This window comes from Strix uralensis, chromosome 14, assembly GCF_047716275.1.
Source record: "Strix uralensis isolate ZFMK-TIS-50842 chromosome 14, bStrUra1, whole genome shotgun sequence".
Classification (NCBI taxonomy): domain Eukaryota; kingdom Metazoa; phylum Chordata; class Aves; order Strigiformes; family Strigidae; genus Strix; species Strix uralensis.
The window spans coordinates 9,851,049-9,865,337 of record NC_133985.1 but is presented as its reverse complement, the minus strand read 5'-3'; positions in this window follow the sequence as shown (position 1 = coordinate 9,865,337).

Here is a 14,289-nt window from a genome sequence, read left to right as displayed (position 1 = left end):
ATGGGAATTGGAGGAGCCAGAGCTTTGATGGGGAGCTAACAAGACCTCCTCCTTGTAATGTGCTCCCCAAAACACTTTAAACCATTCTCCATGCTGGTTTTAGGCAGTGCCCCAATCAATATGTTGGCATTTTGGTTTAGCAGTCAGGGGCACATATCACGTGTTTCCCACCCACTGTGTAGGGAAACAGGAATGACCACAACATGAAGCCAGAATTTAAACCTTACCACAAAACTCAGTCCTTTTTCAAATTGGACCTAAATTTTTCTTCAAACATAGCCCTTCTTTGAGCAAGTGGGCTATTTATGCAGGTAGTTTATCTTGCCTTTACTTCTTACACATTTTAGCATGTAACTTATCTGATTACTCATCATTTCTAAATATGCAATCAATCTCTATAGGAAAACAGTTGTCCATTTCCAGGTTTACAAAAACATCTGCCAGTTGTCCAGCAACCTCAGGGTCATGGCCCTCAACACTCAGCTTCCCAAATATTAAAAAGTGCTTCTGGGAAAATAAGATGATTTGTTCCATGTGTGTTAGGGTCAGGGAGCTGAAGGGAGGGACTTTTTCTGTATTTGAGTCAGAAGGACAGGGCTGCAGGCTCTGCTAGGTCTAGCCTGGGGGTCAGGGCTCGGTCCTGCCACCCTCCCAGCAGCAGGAAGCGCATCCATTCTGAACGGGCACAGCTCACAGTCTGGCAGCTTAGCAGGAGCCCATCACTGATGCATCCTATCAGCTGATCTGTGCACACAGGATCTTTTTTGTCATCTCTTTCTACAGCACAATTTGGCTATATAAAGGCATCTTAAAAAAAAATTTAAAAGAACAAAAAAAAGCAGTGGGGCTGGAGGGAATACACTAACTGCTGATACTGCAAAAAGTACCTTCTAAAATACCAGCGGAATTTGGGAACTTAGCAGCGATCCATTCCCATGACTTATGATAAGGCAAAATCTTAAATCCTCTTTAATTTTACTGCCACTAATGCAGCCTTCACATTAACAAATATACTAATGTGTGTACATAAAGAAGAAAGCTATTTTCTGCTAAATAAGTAGATTTGGGTTTCCAAGTTAATAGGTAATTGTAAACAGCAGCTGCCTAAATATCATTTATAGCATGAATAGAACCATCAGCATAGTGAAACTAAGGGGAGAAAGAATATTTGGTTCAACTGTGTCTTGTAGTTCTTTGCAGAAAAAAAATCCTTTTGCAGTACGTAGCTACAAAGCAGCTATTTAACAGAAAAAGGTATCATTTTCCATAGCTGAAGGGAAAAGGGGAGAAAAATAACAGCTACAATAATAAGATGTGACGTATTATAAATTCCAGTAAGAATCAATCTCTCGGAGGAGAAAATGGTTGTGTTATAAAAGGTCTCAATTCCATAGAAAAAGTACAGATGCCTTTGGAAATACCCACACCATTATATTTTATTAAAAATAAACTTTTCTGTGTTCTGAGTTTTATTTGTTTTGAGGGGATACTTCCATTGTTCAGAACATTCTAATCCTCAACAAAAACTTGCATTTTATTGATTGAGACCACAGGTCTTGATTCTCATTCTGAATTTGTCAGTCAGGTATTGATGTAGCTACATTAGTGAAAACCCCAAGGAAAAGCCATCATTCATATTTGTGGAGCTTACACTCACCCAAAACTGAGGTCAGTTCTACTGGTAGAAACTCAAATCATCTCTCTCTACACTTGAATTTGTCCTGATATAACTGCCTTTTGATAGGCCATTATTCCTTAAATTGGGACAAAGTCACAATGTACATGTCCTAGGTTACGGTAGGAAAAACATGGGAATATGGTTATTGCCAAAGAAAAGACTAAATAGGTTTTAATAACTGTAGTATAAAACAGCTGCTAAATGCTGCTTTTTTTTCCCCTCGTTGTCTATATCTTTTTCTGTTTGCCAACAAATGTATGCAGGTTAAGTAAGTTCAGAAGATTTATTATTACTCAGCAACAAAAACTCCTGCATTGTTCTGTAGATAATTAATTCTGAAGTTACATAAAATTAAGTTCAGCTTCAGTAACAGTAGAACAGCTATTCGTGATTTGTGCAATTCCAAGGTCTTGCCAGTTTTAAGACAGTGATTTTGTCTTTGGTGGTACTATAATTATTGGGAAGAAGAGCAAATACTTCAAAAATATGCCAGCAATCATGTAATATGGAAATGGAAAAAACATAACCCTTTTCTTGAGCAGAACTTTTTACAACAATTTCAGAGGACTTTCTTATTGACTGTCCATGTAATTTGTATTAATATATTGTTGTTTTATATGTCAATAGTATTCCTGTGATAAACAGATATGTCTTCCATGAGGTCACCATTCACACCATTAGTGTGAATCTCGCATTTCTATATCAGTGGTTGAAACTGTTTTAAAAATTCTGTTTGACCTCTGTGGGATTATAAACTCACATACTCAGACCTTTACTTCACATTGTTGCTGAAATGTATTTATGTCATTTTTAGGTATCTCCTACATATGAAGAATATGGAATACATTTAATAACGTTTATACCCTTGACATTCAGAGTGATTATACTTCTTATCTTAGTACTTATAAACATTTTCTCATTGACCTTAATAACTAAAAACACTTAGCCTGGGAAAGAGGTTATATTTGTCTCTAATGCAGTCATTATTGCATTAGCTGTGCATAACATATCAGATCAGGATATGTAAATTTATGGGATATATTAATAACTCATACCTTAGCTGATGGAAAATTTGGAGTATTACAATACAAAAGAGGCTTGCCCACAAGACTTACGGAAAAGGATAAAGAAACTCACCTTCAAGCTGCTGTGTGCCCTCATTATACTTTAAAATAATAACATGTATTGTCTGAAAATTTTTCCCCCTAAAAGGAAAAAAAATATAATTAACTTACATGAAGTAAAATCTCTATAAATTAATTAAATCAAAAGAGAAATTAATTTGAAGGGAAAAATAAATCAGGAACAAACTTTATTAAATAACGTAGAACCATTAATATTCATTTTACTGAAATGAATACAATTAGAAATGGCTAGCAGGGAAGATGGCAGAAATCTGTTCTCTCTACACAATGAAGGAATTGTTCCATGATACTCTATGCAAGACACAGCTTCATACATTTCATTGCAAGTAGCCTTCTGATACTGACTGTATTATAGATTTTAGTTTCCAAATTGAATGCTGGTAGTTCTTCAGATAAGAGATTCAAATTCCAGCCTGAGTTTTATCTCAAGAAAATGGTTCCATACGAGATTTAAATAAAATATAAACAGCTATCATTAACAGCCCTGCACAGTGTTCTGCTTTATAGACTGCTCTGTGATAGCCAGTCCCCTGGAGTAAATGTTTTCTAATTTAAGTAAGGTAGGAGCAAGCAGAAACTGAGTTCTGTGATAATGCTCAATCTTCACTCCCAAATGTAACATCTCTGGAATAAATCTGTATGAAATTACTCAGATAGCTCTGCTACCGTAAAGATAGGGATCAGGAATTTAGCCATCATGGAAAACAAAATTAAGATACAACCCACAGTTTTACAATTCCACCCAATGACAACATCATATGACTGATTTTGACTGAATGTGAGCTCTAGAGACTTTTCCGAGGGTGGTTCACCTCCCTGGCTATGACATCACATGTAATATATGGACAGTTTGAACATACCCAGTCCTGCAAGGAGTAGGCCATCGGGCCTTCATGGGGGCACTCCTCCCCCTAGCAAATGGAAGTGGGGGTATAACCAGTTGCCCTTCAGTATTAAGCATATATTCCATGCATCAGTGTCTATGAGATTGAGTCAAGTCCTCTGCTTATGTTGTAGTGTGTACACTATAGTTTGAATGTACTTATTGTGATTCATTTGTTGGTATCCGTTAGTTTGTACTTCCCTTTCGGTCTGTAAACATTGTCTTCAGTAGACGGTACTCTAGAAATTATATTAATAATCGCTAGAGATAGAAGTAGGAAACATTTCCTTACATCATTCCTTATATAACATTCAGACCATCATTTGTCTATATCTCCATCTCAGAAGATTTTATAGCTGTCAAGGCTGCCTCAATGAATAACATTTCCTGACTAATATGAAGGGAATCCCTTCTGCCTCCCCCTCTCTTCTGCTCACACTTTGCACAGAGGTTTAGCAGACTAGTACATCAAGCTGTAAGTGAAAATAACATAAATATAGCCTATAGGAAAGGCTGTCAATGTTAAATAGATCCCACAAGTTCTCAAAGCCTTGCACTGCCCCCACTGTAAGCAACTGTATTGATTTCTGCCACATTCAGAGAAAACTACAGAAACAACCAGTTATGTCCAGTTTTGCCAGTTATAAAACATGGTCTAAATTCTATTTTGAAATATATTCACAGAAGACTCTGTCTAATTATAGTAAATTATATATACTTAAATGAACTATTTGGTGAATCTGTGCTTTCTTAAAAACATACACACAGGGAATAGTATGGTAGTGTTTAAAATCCTGCTGTGACTATGAGATCAATAAATTATGAGATTTAACAGAATTCTCCTATATTTTGACATTATATTGACAAGAAAAGCAAGAATAGACAAAAATATTGTGCAATATTGCCAGACTACCACAGCTATTGAAACTTTGACTTGTTAACTTCCTGAGTGGATTGAAGACATGTCAAGATTGTCATAATCTTGACAATTATGAGACAAGTTTTCTCTCATTCACATTCTTCTACTTTCAAAGAAGAACAGAATTTATTTTTTTTTAAAGTAAAGTAAAAAGAATTTTCTGAAATGTGGAGCATGTTAAAGCAAGTTTAGATACTTGAAGAAGTCGTGAACTTTCAAACCACTGCTGATATTCATGGTGAAAAAGTACTTACTGATAAACCACCTAAAATCCTTCACAGTATAAAGCTTCAAAGCAGTGTAAATTCTTCAGGCAGAATACGCATATATCAAATTTTTGTGTGACCTAGGGCCAAATCTTCAGCCAGTCCAACTCATAGTAGATTCATTATCTTCAATGAAATACTGCTGATCCACACTTAGAGTACTGACCCATAATCTTTTAATACATCTTAGCTGATTAGTGCTGATTCTGCTTTCTGTAACTATTTTCATAGTATTATTCCATTTACTTTTCTGAAACTCAGTTGCTCAAATGTGAGAGAGATCCAAATCTGGGCCTTAATGCAGCCTAAGCGCTTAAGCCACCTTACAGTAGATACCATGTAGTAGCTGTAAGATACATTAAAAAGTACATACTTGAAAGCATAGGGGCAAAAAACTCCAACCAAACAAAACATTGATAGCTACACAAAGGAATAAATACTATACCTGGTAAAATACTACACCTGGTAACGGGCAGTCTACCAATACCACACATTTATTACAGCAGACCTAAATCTCCTTGTAAACTCACAATTATCGTCATATTCTCAACTACAGCTGCTTCTGCCAGCCATGAAAATAGCCTGGTGTGTGCATCCACACTGGCATCCCTTGTTCCACTGTGGTACAACCCATATACGGCTCAGACCTCATTAATCAAAGAAAATTAAGATCTTCATGTGGCCATGACTAGCCTGTATTTCTCATCCAAGACCTCCCTCTATTACCTGTGTGACCTAAGAGCCCTAAGGGGATGGTAGAAATTCCTCATACTCTTAAAACTTATTCTTGATCACAATGCTTATATTGAAAATTGTAGACTTAATATGTATCCATGAAAAAAGGAGTTAGAGCCTTAAAAAACTCACATTTCAAAGGCACTAGATGTTCTCAGAGGCAAACTTGCTTTCTTGGACACATCCACAGCATGTGTAGAGCCAGTTACAAGTACCCTCAGCTTTATCCAGTCAATGGTTGGATCAGCTGTTCCATGGAAGTTGAAGCATTCAAAAGTCATCTAAGTAAAAGAGAAGAAAGTGGGAAAGACTCTTCTAAAGAAAGAAAATATGTTTTAACCTTCTTGGAACTCAAAAATAGCTAAAGAAGTTTGATTAAAGTATTCCAAGAGACTCAACATCAAACAAAAAGAGCCAGAAAAAAACCCTTCAGGCCAGAATACATTTTGTGCTCACTAAAAATATGTGAAAACCAGAATTAAATAAAAATGTTTTGAAACCTGAATTCTAACAGTCTACACAAAAATTTCTTAAAAGAGTAGACCATAAAATAGTTGTAAAAAAACCCTCTTTAACCTACAAGTTCTAAATTAGTATTTCAGGTAAACAAAACAAAACAAAACAATAATGACGAATAGTATTCTGAGTTCACTTATTCTCTTTATGGTATTGATGACATATGTGTTCAGGCTTATTTGTGGTAAGAAAGACTCATTTTCTTCTCTTTTTGGCATTGTTGAGACAGTAAAATTCATAAAAAATAATCTGTCTTCCTAAACGCTTCATACATCAACCCCAAAATAGACTGCATTGCAGAAAACAAATCTGTAGAAAAAATGTGTGTCTGCTAAATGTCTGTTATGCTAAGGAGTCAATTTTCAGTGTTTTTTATGTCTTAGAAAATGCAGAAACTGTCAGAAAATGTATGCAAAATGCTTTGAGATATCTCAAGATTTAGCTGCTGTAGGTAGCATACAAACTCCTAATTGTAGGAGGCAGCTCTTAGAGATATATAAATGGTACTTTTTTTTTCCTTTTAATTGCACATCATCAATATAATCTGTTCCCTCTGCCTTTTTGAGTTGTTCACCAACAATAGTTTGTAACAGAAGTTGTCAACTGTAAGTCTCACACAAACAGGGCAGGAAAAGCAGTAGTATATGCATATGAATGTCACGATGCCAAGACATAACAATTGCTGCTCACTAACTAAACGAAAATTTTAAGTATCTTGTAAATCACGGCGCCTAGGCCTAGAAACTTTGTCTCAAATAGGTAATACAGACTCCTCAGTAATACTAAAGCATTTTAATACCTTAAACTTTATCTGTCAGTGCAGTGTAGCACATAAAGTTCACTTAATTTGTGCTCACTGATCTCAGAGATGTCAAAGTGTTCTCGTTACTCATCACTCAGGAATCTGTTGTCAATTAATTCTAATGCAATTTTTGGCAAACTGGTTAGGTCTGAATATTTGTGGAACAAGGTCTTACACACCAAAATCTGACTGGTGCAGGCGATGACATACATGCCAATGTGTGTTAATCCATTTTGTAACAGAGTATATTTTTATTTATTTTACACATTTTATGCACAGATATAAAGCATTTTATGTCTTGTGTGCATTTCCAAAAAAATGAGAGAAATGTGGGTTTTTTCTACCAGCCCACTAATTCTCAAACATAAAAGATGCTTCATTTCTCTGTTCAAACAGTTAACTTGTAGTTCAAGAGACCAAGGTAACTTGAGTTTTAAGAAAAGAAATAGAAGAATTCTTCAGCAATATGTAGCATGCAGGCACTGGTTATCCTTCTACTGTTCTGAGGACTTCAAAAACACCAGAAATGAAAAACACTTCCATGTTTTCTTACTGCTTTTTTCTGCCTGTTTGTTGGAGGAACTGACAAGATAGAGAAAGACCCTGAACACAGACATCTCTACCAATGTCCTAGTTTTGAACAGAAAGTTCAAAATAAAGTTTAGAAACAGTTGGGATGAAGGAGTAATGACCAAGCGAATGATCTTGAGCACAGCTGCACCGGCAGGAACATGCTAATGAGGTATTGCAACAGACTGGCAAGGCAGCGCTGGGGGCCTCCTGATGACTTGAAAACTGAAGAGGACAAAAATGGAAAGCAAACTTACGATTAAAGACAAATGTAAGAAACCAGCACCCAGATGTATGGCCACATCAGTAACTTTAGGATGCAAAATAAATACCAATTATTAAGGGACAGAAAGTAGCAAGGCTAAGCCCTACAACACATTATAAGGAAAGGTCAAAAGAAAGTATAGATGTTACCTAACAGAGAAATAGAGGAAATCGGGAATCACACAGGGAAAACCGATATAATCTATGCCTTATTTACTTCAGTTTTCCCACTAACATTATTAGTGATCATAAACACAACCTAATTTAACAGGACATTAGCCTAAACCAGGGAAAGAACCAGTGAAAGAATATTTATAAAATGTAGAAATATTCACCTTGGCAGCATGGCACAGACTTCAGTATAGCATACATAAGGGACTAGCAAAACAATCTCTATACCATCCAAGAGGATATATATGGAATGTGGGATGGCCCAGAAGGCCACAGAATGTCAGATATAATGTTTATCCTGAAAAGAAAAATAGAGGCCCCTGGAAATTAGAGATCAGTTACTTCAGCTGCAATGTATGAAAGGTACTAAGAAATATCATTTCTGAGGCAAAGAGAAATAATGAGGGAATAAAAAGTGCAGCTGACACAAATGTGACAAGGACAAACTATATCAAATAGATTTAATTGTCTCTGGGATAACTGCTCTACTGGAAAAGGGAAAAGCGTTAGATGTTCTGTATGTTGATAATAAACACAGTCTTAATACATCTAATAAGCATATTAGTAAAAAAAGGCTAGAAGAACTCACTATAATATGGCTATTCAACTGGATGCAAAGCAGCACTTAAAGAACAGCTATCAATTATTTGCTAGCAAACTGGACATTTCATGTAGCATTCCACAGTGTCTGTCCCAAGCCCAATTCAGTGGAACATTCCCACTTAGGCTTTGATGCAGATACATTTATAAAAGAGCACACATAAAAAATGTGCAGCTTATATATACCAACATGAGAGGGATTGAAAGAACTTTGGAAGACAGGATCAGATTTCAAACTGATATTAATAAATAGTTCTAAATTAGCAAGATGAAATTCAATAGGGGAAAGTATATCATTAAGGATCATTATGAAAGGTTCATTATATATTTTACCCTAGACTGTGGAGATTTTTAGATTTTAAATTATGATCTGGGTACTTTCACTCAGAGCAGGGCTCAGGACTGCATGTTCTTTTTGAGGTGGCTACTAGACCTATATTTTTATAATATTTTGGACAGAGGTTGTAATTTAATATGAACAATGTAATCACTTTAAATTTTATAGCAATGAATTAACTATCACAAAATGTAGTTTTAAGACCACACAGCTACTATGCCCAGAACTAGTGGCAAAGAGATTAAATGCATGCGTAACACATTTTCAAAATGCAGGCCAAAGTAAAACCTCTTCCTCCAGGAAGCGTTTCCACCCTCATTTCAAAGCAGCAGTTTTATGACTGAGACTCAGGGAGCCTCTGCAGGGAGCTGTGGTCTATTTCTCCCTTAGAATAAAGTGTCGTTTTCTGCAGTAGTGAAAGGGCAAAGGAAAGGGCGTATGTCTCTTACTAACACTCTTCTACCTGCTGGTAGAGTATTTTGAAAACCAGGAACATTTTATAAACAATACTTGTGTCTAATTCTTTTGTCACAAAGGTCTTTTCATGGGCAGAAATCTAGAGCCCTGACTTCCACAAGGGCTCGGGTGCAAGGTTCAGGCAGTTAGTGGCAACAAGCTTTAAAAAGTCACTGACCTATGAAACTAAAATTCAGGGTCTAAACATGGGGAAAAAGAGAAAAGGGCAAAACAGTGGGTCATTTTATAAGTCATTTTTAAAGGAACATTTTCCACTAATCAATTTGCAGATGCTGCAATAGGAACACAAAGTGATTTTTAAAAAAAGTTAAAGAAACCCATGAGGATTTGTTCTATGTTCAACAAACAGTACGAGTCTAAAAAGCAGCAGGTTACATTACCAGTTAACGTCTCAGTCTAAGATCATCCACTAAGCTTCCATACCTAGGGGAAAAAAATCAGTAACACAAGTTAGTGAATGATTACTTCTGTAAATGAAGGTCATCCAGAATCTGAACACTCACATACTGTGAGCTCATTTTGTACTGTCAGGCTCCATGTCCTCTCCCATAAATTAAATGCCACCAGAAAGAAGAGCCATGCATATTCAGTTTTCCAAGGGTTTCCTTGAACTAAATAAAACTTTGCCTACACTGGAGTAGGTGTGTATCATCATTATAGAAATATGGTGTATAATGCCAGTGCTATACTTCCCTGTAGGAAATTTTAGTGACATAGTAGCATGGCAAAAAATGACTTGATGCTCCTAATTGAGTCACTAGAATTCTGCTATCAATAATTCTGTCACTGGCATACCCAGACTGCCAGCCCTCAGAAACTTTTTTAGCCCCATAACAGGATTATTATAAGCTTTGGTTTCCTTAACACAAACGTTCAATGGGCAAAGAAACCACATCTGCCTCTAAGCATGCCAATGTGCACACTTATATTTAAATCCAAGCTTTTTCAGTGACATCAGTAAAATACAGATAGATTTGTTCTATGGCTTAAAGATTAATGTTACAATACCTGGAAATCAACCTTAAAAGTAAGCATTATTAAATTTTCAGAATGTGTTAGAAGTCTCCAGATTTTTCTTCAGGAAAGTACATGAATCCTTTTCAAGAGCAAATGCTAAGCATTGATTTCCAATATTAAAAGTAGATGATCTGAATTCATTGTATGGTTAAAAGCACCTAATGTGTACATTTCAAGCTTTTATTCTAGTCTACTTCTATACATGCTTTTCTCAAGTAAGAACTGCACAGTACTGAAATAATTTGCAAAGCTTGCTAATGAATAAATGGCTTCTAAATTTCAAAATATACACCAGAAGAAAATCAAGCCAACCTAGTCAGACCCAAAATGGTACAGCAAATGAATATAAATAACCTCAACAGATACATCAAGATATGGCAGACTGGCATTTTGATGTAAAAAAACCAGCATTAGTAAGTACAAGCACATACAGAAAGCATTATTGCTGGAAATCGAACTGAAGTATGATAAGATTAGCTAAAGGATGTGAGGTGAAGATAGAGGAATAACTATGAATTTGTTTCTCATTTTTCAGCTCAGTGGGCTATATTTTACATAGGATGCTGCACTGGATACAGACTGTATTCTAAAAGCCTTGGTTAAGTTACATATTAAAATTGAACACACAGCCTCAGAGCTTCAATATAGGAAATATATCTGAGTTTTATATGTTTGAACAGAATAACAGATGGATCTGCCCCAGGTGGTATAAATTAGAAAAGAATGAACTGGGAAAGGAAAAAGAAAAAAGTGTCTGGTGCTAGAAAATTCAAGAAATCAGAAATTAACTAGGAGCTCCTAGGAGATTAATTGACATCACCAATTCCCTTATACCATTAGTTTACTTCAGACTTGTACATGTAATTATTTTATCTATACATACATTGGTGTGGAACCAGAATAAAACCCCAATTCTAAAACAATATCACCAAGGGGTTTAAAATACAGAAAAGAAAATCTTAACTGATTACTATATGCCATCTGATTATGCATGCAGTGCAGTTGTATTTCTTATTTCAGTTATTTCTGTTTAATTTAGCCAGTCTCTTTCACTTATTCTCCTCCTCATTCTTTGTCTCCTCCTCTCTTTTGTTCTGGTTGATATCAAACTCTGGACTAAACAACACTAAATTACTCTCTGCTGTATGTTGATGTAAAGCAAAACTGGAAAGCTGATAGATAAATCTGTATATGCATCAAAACACATGGGACAGAGAGGATGAATGAAAATTCACTCTGAAACCAGAGACATTTTTGAGGTGAAAAGATTTTTATCTACATATTTAGATTTTTAACAACATAATTTCTCTATCATAGGAAAATACTAATTTATTCTGGCTGCTAAAGTTTTCCTGGATAAGCAACATATGAATATGGACACAAAACATTTTACAGTCATCTCTAAATTTTCTAATTTCTCCTGTCTGATTGTTTAAAAGTATTGGAGAATCTAGTATGCATATCTCTTTTTTTAGTTTATTACAGATCTAACAAAACCCCCATTTAGTATGAAATTGTCCAGAGTGATCCAGCTTCTATGACCTTTTCAGGTGGTGAAATGAAATAATGTGTTTCTACCTTGTATCTAGTAGAGTAGGTGAAAGACAGGCAGTGCTTGCTGTGTGTGATAGTCCAGGCAGGCCTCTTATGGGCTGGCAGTGCCCGATATGCATGTGCCATTGCCGAACTTCAGGAGACCACTCCTATTTTTCTAGCACAATTACAAATAGAAACATTACAAGATAGTTCCCACACTGATTCCTGAAGAGCTCCAGTAGCTCAGCCTTGGGCTTTCCTTTTGGCACAGTGTTTGGTCAGGTTAGCTCTGTACCCATCTCACAAATGCTGCTCTTAATTCCCAAAATCTCCAGTTAATCTAATGCAGGAGTCCAACTAAATCTGATCTATCTTATTGTCTAGATAAGTAATGGAGACAAGTCTATGAGATTTGCCTAGAATGATCTATCAGGGTAGATCCTCCAAACACGGTACAGAAAAATAGTGGGTGAATTAATTGGCACACTGATTGCAGCTAACAACAATTGTTAATGAACGGTTTGTTGTTAACATTTCTTTGGGTTCATAATATATTTGTGTTGCTATTTCAGTGTTATGCTTGATCCTGCGTCACATATCATTCCCATAAACTGTGAGGGATCTTATAATTTAGTTCTGTGTTCTTTGGAAATAAACTTCAGCGTTAGATTGCATTACCCTTCACCAACAGTTAGAACCATATCCCATTGCTATGTGAGAAGGGGATCCACCCTGTGACTGCATGATTTGAAATTATCAGCAAACTCCCTGATTTTCTACAACAAAAGATTTGAGAACAGAAATATGTTTTCTCCAGTGAATTAGCATACAATATGTTCAAAGGTAAGGCACAGTCACAAATGCATAAATCAACAGCAGAAGGAAAAGAGTTGGGTTCTTCTGTTTTGTAAGGATCTACTTCTACACAGCATACAGGTCTAAAGTAGGACATTGTCATATCTCTATGTAAATCACATAGGCATTCATCACTCTCAGTAATGCAGGATCCTTATCAAGTGGTTAGCTTTCAACTGTTAATAACTATTAACACGCAGTCCACGACAATGACCAACTGGCTGAAATTCATTCCTATAATGGTGTAGAGAGAGGTCCAGCAGAGGAATGAGTATGTTATGTATGGAAGGAAGGGGAGCTAAAGGGGTGGACAAAGCAGTATAAAGCTGCTTGGGGGTGAAGGTTTCCCTCATAGCAGTGAGCTGCTGGACTGTCTCCCAACATGCTCGTAAAAACCTGAAAGTTGTTCAGGAGTACATAACTTCACTACAAATTAACATATAATTGTCCTAAAAGAAAAGCTGATGTGATACTGCTCTTGAATGGCTTTTCCAGGGTTTTGATTAACTTAATGAAACCAGAAAATTCTAAGGTGGGTAGGTGAGGTCATTTGACAAACAGAGCATATATACATTCTCTGAATTTCTCTGAGGCAGTTCCTCTCAGGATTAATATTTCTGGTTTTGAGACACTTCCTCTGTTTCCCCTACTGTTTATATTAGCCATTTTTCAAGTTGCATCTGATTTTAGGGCAAGATACCTCAGCAGCAGGAGCTGATTCTTGTATTTGACTGGTAAGTTTTACATTTATTTCTGGTGCCATAGGTATAAATAAATCAATGAAAGCCATGAGAAATAACAGCAAAAACAATCAGGGCTTTCTAGTGAATAGAAAGGGCCTCAGGGCAGGACCTGGAGGAACAACAGCAACTGGCCAACTACATAGCGTTGAGAATGACACGGCACATAAAGGGGTGCAGATTATCTCTCAGAAGTATATAATGAAACCAAGAGAAAGTGCAGGCAGAATTTATTCATTCATAACCAGAATATCTAGTTAAATTTCTAGATGTTCAACACATAACCATGAAAAGAGAAGAAGTCCCATATTTACTTCCTATGCTGCTTTTTTGTTAGTGTGGATCCAGGAAGATTCCAGTAGTTATCACTTCTCTTTTTAGAAAAAAATTATTCTATGTTACACAAACAAATCTTTCTTTTTAAGGCATTTTCTATATCAAACACTTTCAGCAATAGCTAGAACTGACTGGTGAATCATCTTTCTAGTACCTTTATTTATAGCTGCTAATAAGCCTATACTCAGATATTTGATTTCACCTTGTGACTAAAGAAGTTCAGATCGGCATATTTGGTTCAGAGGTGCTACATGCAACAGTGACTTTTCATGCCAGAACTGTCAGAAAGGACGTGTCTTCTAGGAGGGAGTCTCATAGGGGTCAGGAGCCATTTTCAGTGCTGGCAGTGCCTGCACAAACACCATTTCGGGCAATGCAAATTGTCACCCTGTAGCATCCAGTACTATGATTACATATAAATCTGCAAACCCTGTAACATAAA